Here is a 6545-nt window from a genome sequence, read left to right as displayed (position 1 = left end):
AAACCCTTTACACACCCTCGTGTCATGCTAGACATTAGCAGTTCATGTGCCCAGGGTTTTAATATTCCTTAATTGGAATGTTTTTGTTGCTGTCGATTATGTCTTAACAAGCCGGTTGAAAACATTTCAGGTAATCAGTGCCTGATAGACATACCTCCACTGAGTCACAGGGAATTCTTTTACAGTAATTTTTCCCCCTAAGGTTGTATCAGTCTACTAAGAAGGAGTCCAAGTTGCAAAAACAAACTGTCTTATTCAATAGGAATTTTATTGACTAGCTGCCATGGCCATGTATTATGCTAGGCATCAGAACAGAGGTTATCTTTTGCCTCGAGGAATATGTAAGTTGCCGGCTCTATAGGTAACGTTTTATTTATAATAAAAGCCTCTTATTACCCCGATTTTGATGCATTTCTATGAAAATAGTATGTAAGTCTTTTCTTCATGAACAATGGAATACCTATGCCTTCAAGTTTGTGCCTTTGATATGTTCTTGGCTCTCCAGAGAGAGCCCTAGAAGACAGCAGAGTATGGTTATCCCTGGGCCAAAGTTTCAATTCCAGGTTTCTCATTGAATTATCTTAATATAAATGTAGGTTCCCACCACTTTAAGATCAACTATTCCTAAAACTGTGGAAACAACAGGAGTAATTGCCATCAGTTAGCATGGCAAGGCATGCAGCTTACCTGCAGGCTGGGCCACCGGCTTGACTGCCTGACGCTTCGCCTCCTGCTGGCCTCTGCATGGTTTCCCAATTTCACTCTGAAAAAGCGCCTTCTTTCGTCTCTATCTGAACCATTTCTTATTTTTAACTTGGGAAGTTAACTTTTCTTTTTAATCTCTTAAGAGGAAAGTAATCCTATAAGGTTGTTTCTTCTAAGGCATAGGATGCCGCATGTTGCATCAAGGGAATTAAAGTAAATATTGAGAAACTCAAAAGAAAAATGACTCTGACAAATCAAAATAAGGATTTGACCAAAACATCTAACTTGTTAGAGACCTATTTTTGAAGGTCAATAGAGACTCTTGTTTCTTAATTGGAGCTTGATTCACAGTTCCATTGGTAGGAAGCTCGTAGGGTTCCTCATAGAAAGTTTAAACCTTATGGTGTGCTGCATCGTGAGCTCTGCTGTCAGAACATGATTACGTTTTGAAAACTCTACAAGCCATTTGCAAGAAAAATAGTTGAACAACATGCAGACATAGAGAAACCTCTGTCTGTTCCAGCAGGACACGTGATATCCTGATGCAGCCATTTTGATATAAAGCCAAAATGTTCATGATCAAATGTTCTATCCTCAGATATTGATTGTGACTAATATCCAACAATTCTGAATACTAATTAGAAAATTGAGTTATTGTCTTTAAGTTCAAGAGTAAGTGCAAAACCATTTTGTCTTTGCTTTCATCTATCCCATTTCCATCCCATTGACAGCAACGCTGACAGCAGTGTCAGCCCCATGGTTCAGTCTGACCCTCTAACTCACACTGACACTCCAATGTCAGAAAAACACCCAGTAACACAAAGCTTGCTGCAACCCAACTCTGATTTTTTAAAATCAAGCAAAGGTAAAGGAGGGCTATTTACAGGATTTTAGCGTCTGAGCTGGAAGATTTCCAGGTGGATCTTGCAAAATGTGGGAACTGACTGGGTTTGGGAACAGTTTATGACACAAGAGCTTTGTATTGATGGACATAGCTAGGAGAGGGTCTTGAAGCAAGTTTTGATTAGCTTGTTGCTTTGGTTAGATCACAATCTTATCTTTCAAGATAAGCTGAGTATTTTATATCTGGTCCTAGCATTGCTTAATCTAGGGGCAAGGAATTAGGACAGTCTCAATTTTCAGGACCTACAACTATGGATTAGTTACCTTCCACTTGCCTAAACAACATCATAGAGGGAAACAACTCAAAAGTTCTCAAATATACATACTTAGATGACCATATTTATACAACTCTCCCCTCTGCCCTCCTTCCATAGATTTTTTGATTCTGTCCTAGATTCTGGGCCAATACCTCTTTTGGGACATTCTTACAATGCCATCTACCTGAAACCATATGTGCCCATGAATTCTGATCCTGTCCATTGTCATGTCATTATAATACAAAGGAAGCTTGGTATTTAGTGTTCGTTTTTGTTCCCTGGACAGTCTTTTCTTAGGATCAGACCTAATGTTGACTGGTTTTGAGTATTGCAAATCATATGATACTTCATTGACCAAAACTGTATAAGGATGATTTTTCTCTTCCTGCCATCTCTTTCTGACTATAGTTCAATTCTGAGCTTTTATAGAAAATGTTCCATAGCCTCTCTCCTTGTTCCCACCATACTTCACACCTCCTGGTTGGTTTTTCCATTACTCAACTCTTCGCCTCTGACTAATCATTGTCTAATACTTGAAACTGACAATATATTTATGTTGACCTTTACTGTTCTACTTTGGTCATGGTTTTTCCCTCATAATCTGTAAGTTCTTCCAGTGGCTTTGAGCTATTATTCTGTGAATGCCTTGGTTTCCCCAAGAGGTTGTACTCCTCCTCCCCAATTCTGACCTGTTCCTCCACTTCATTGTGTTAAAATAGATAAGGTATTTCCCATAAGCTGCCAAAATCGCTACTTTAAATGTGCTCCATTCTCTTAGGAGTTACTTCTAAAATTTGAAACATCTAAATATACATAAATATAGTAACACTGATAAGATTTTTTTTATTGCAATACTCTAATTCCTGCTTAAAAAAATGGGAAAGCTCTTGGGATTGGATGCAGTTAGCAAGACAGTGAGAAAATTGACCTGCACTTTTAAAATAAATTTAGGATGTTGAGCCAAAAGTGAAGATGGCTGTGGAAGTTAGCTGTAGGTGTTCAATATAGCATGAATAAATAAATGAATGAATGGATGTAGCAACTATTGCATTGCCTTAGCTCCAGTTTGGTTTCACTTTTGGTTTCCTGTGACTGCTGGTAAATTGCTGTTCCACACTGGACTAGACTTGCAGAAATCTATGTAATGTCTTTCTTCCCCAGAGATATTCTCCAGTCTGTGGTTTGGCTCAGGTGGCCTCCTAAGTTTGTGCCAACATTTTCAGCATAGGTCGATGAGGAGGATGTTATTTTCTATTTGTAAAAATGAGTTTACATATGTAACTGGTCAAGTCACTTAGGTCATTTGAATAATATGTTTTTCATAGCAGAGTGTTAATGTAACTCTTAGCAGTTATATTAACTATGAAAACTATTATTCAAATGAATAAAAACAGATGTTATATGAAGAAACTTGCTGCTGCTACACTAAAGCAAGGAAAAGGTTTCACATTGCTGTATCTGACTTAGAGTTTGCAATGTGGTGATTGGTAAATAAGCAAAACTTTGAGATGTGTCTTCCTTGTGCTGGACTCTACTCTCATCTTTCGTGGGTAAATCTAGCACCTGGGTTTGTTTGTTTTTTATCCCCCATTTTATTGAATAAGCACATAACGTTAAGTTAGGTTTTGTTTCTGTTGTTACTTAATCCATATAAAGCCCTGTGAGGTGGGTAGTACTGTGGTCTTTGGTTTGCAGATGAGGGAATGGAAGCACCAGGCAGTCGAGTCCATTGCCCATGGTTATACAACTAGTCAGTAATGTGTTGAAATTGGAACCAGGCAATCTGGCTCCAGGATTTCTATTAACCACCATACAGTGCTATCTCAGCAAGGAAAGATAAACTTTAAAATGGCTTATGTTATAACACAGTTCAGCATGGCCCAGAATTCGGGACAAGGCAAGATTTGGTTGAATCCCACCCAGGGATTTTGGGGCTCCCAGAGGGCCTCACTGTAGGTCCATCTCACAGGCCAGCTTCTCCATTTCTGTGTCCCTAGGGTAGCACAAGGCCTGGAGCAGTGAAAAGGATTGGTAATACTCTGTGGTACAGAACTGAGGTTGTGAAATGAGAGACTAGACCTGTGATCTGTGATGGGCCATGACTCTCAGCACAACTCAGTGCTTAAGTGCATGTGTTCCAGAAGCCTTGGACTTGAATTCTGACTGTGGACCATCGTGGTACCTACTAGGACAGGGGTGGTGGCTATAGCTCTAAAATCTCCCTCAGCCTTTGCCACCCTAATGAGTCTCTATCTTTCAGTAGAAACATACCCCTGCCTGCAAACATAGCTTTAGGGTGACTCTCCTGGCTTGCACTAATCCCCAACACCTCTTTCAACAAAATTGCCTTGGCCTAGCCCTTCCCATGTCAGTATTCTGCAACCCCATTTACCACTGATGCTGGGCAAATTGTCTGGCCTCTCTCACCCTCAGTTTCTACATCTGTGAAGTGGGAATTGCAGCAAGGATGAAATAAAACCATTATATAAATCACTTAGGACAGTAGCTAACCATAGTAAACACTTAGGAAACAATATTCAAACTGGTTTCCCCTTTATAGGGGACTATAAAGGGAAGAATCAGGATTCACAAATGCTCATTAATATTTCAAACAAGTCCCTGGAAATAAGAGACTTATTTTCAGGAAGGCTGCATAGGCTAAACATCAAGTTTCTTTGCTTTTGCTGCTATTAAATATAGTGACTTTTATATGTGCCCCTAATTTAAAAAGTAGAAAAACCATTACTTTAAATTGCAGTGTGATAGATATAAATTAAGCATTTTCATTTACTTACACAGGCTTAAATGTCCAATGTTATTAACTGTAGTAATAAAATTAAAGTTCTGTAGACTTTTGTTTATTAACTTGTTATTATGAGACTCAAAGAGCATTTATGAAGCACCTACTTATTTAATTAAGAATTTAATAAGCACCAGGGGCCATGCAAAAATGTCTGGATTTTAAAGTCTAGTTTGCCGGTTCCTTAAGAGTGGAAGTCACATCTTCTATGAGGACAAACTAATTTGTTAAGACACTGATTTGTGTTTGTTCTGACTGTATTTTTTTATATGCACCAACCTTCAAGCATGTTTTGTTTTCTTTTTTTCTGGCTGGTAGAAAAGAGACCTATCTGGGGCAGGGGTTATTTTTGTGTACAGAGGAAACTAAAGCTGCTTAGAGTCAACAGCAATTCTGCTCTTCTGCACGAGTCTAAGTTCATCAGTAACACTACTTATTTGTCTTGGAGGGCAAGAAGAGAGAGGACGGGGTCTCTTTAATTGCAAGAGGCGAAAAGAGAGAGATTTTTTTTTCAGGCTAAGAATGGGGAGAAGGCCCATAGGTTGCAGGAACATTATAGACAGCCCTCAGCCCCCACAAATACACTCCTTGGCATCATCACCCCAGGGAGGTGGCAAGTTCTCCCGGGGAAATGACCGTGGGCGCACACTTCAGAAGAAGACCAGACGCACGCAGGCATCCAACTGGTGCTCCCATCCTCTGCAAAGATTTCTGTATCTCACAAAAACACATGGAAACAGATTGCTGCCAGAATTTAAAGGCTGCACTGACTAGGATATGGGTGGTCACTTAATGGTCCAGAGGTTTCTGTTGTTTCAGGTAGTCTTCTGAGTTTTTGTACAACCTAAAGAGGGATGGAGATGGATGGAGCCTTAATACTGCTTTTTAAGGTAGAGAGTTCAGAGTCAGTTTTGAGTTTATTTAGATAATATAGAGACTTGCCTTGCAGACCTTACCATCTGTAGACTAATAGTCTTACTGCTATGCATGCCTAAGCCTGGTACTTTGCACATATTAGGTGCTTAATAAATATTTTTTGAATTGGTGTGAAACTGAACCTGGAAATTTATGGTAGCAGTGCTAATTGAGGTTTATACAATAAAGTAGACACCCCACCCCCAAAAGAGATTAGAAATTATCTAGAAAGCCATTACTTCAGAGATTAATAATGATGTTGCAATGAGGCAAATATTCTACAAACAGAATATGTAGAAAAGGGTAAGCAAAATATTGCCAGTTCAGTGTGAGGATCTTTGTGTCACTTGATAGCTGAAAGGATGAGTTATGCCCTTGTTTAATTTGTCAGTGTTTCAATTAGAACATCATTGGTGACCCTTCCTTCTGACACAGTCCATTTTGTTCTTGCAACACACTTGGCCATTGGCCACATTTCCCGTTATTGATGATGCGAATTTATGTATTGCAGATATAAATGATTTAATTGCATATATAAATGATTTAATTGCAGATTAGATAAATATAATGTAGACATTCCCAATCACATAATTATTTAAAAAATGATAATAATTTGGTCCCATTTGTCAAATAACATTACTGCATTTTAATTTACATTTTCAGAAGATTTAATTAACCAAGTTCTAGGAACTTAGATAGGAACAAGCCGCCTTAAATCCTTCCTGGAATAAGGCAGGATACAAATAAATAAACAGACAACAGCAGATTGTCCCTTTTACTGATAAGATTTCTTTCTTTTAAAGGTTCCTTTTGTTTTTCTTTCAGAGGAGAATCTGGTATACTTGTGGGTGATTCATCAAAATTACAATTAATAATTAGGAAAAATAGAATTGTATCACCATTTAAGGTTGACATTTTAAGATCTTCTTTTTTTGAAACTGTTCTTTAACATTAACTTAGACCAG

Source organism: Nomascus leucogenys, chromosome 11, assembly GCF_006542625.1.
Source record: "Nomascus leucogenys isolate Asia chromosome 11, Asia_NLE_v1, whole genome shotgun sequence".
Taxonomy (NCBI): Eukaryota; Metazoa; Chordata; class Mammalia; order Primates; family Hylobatidae; genus Nomascus; species Nomascus leucogenys.
Note: the sequence above shows the minus strand (reverse complement) of the source record.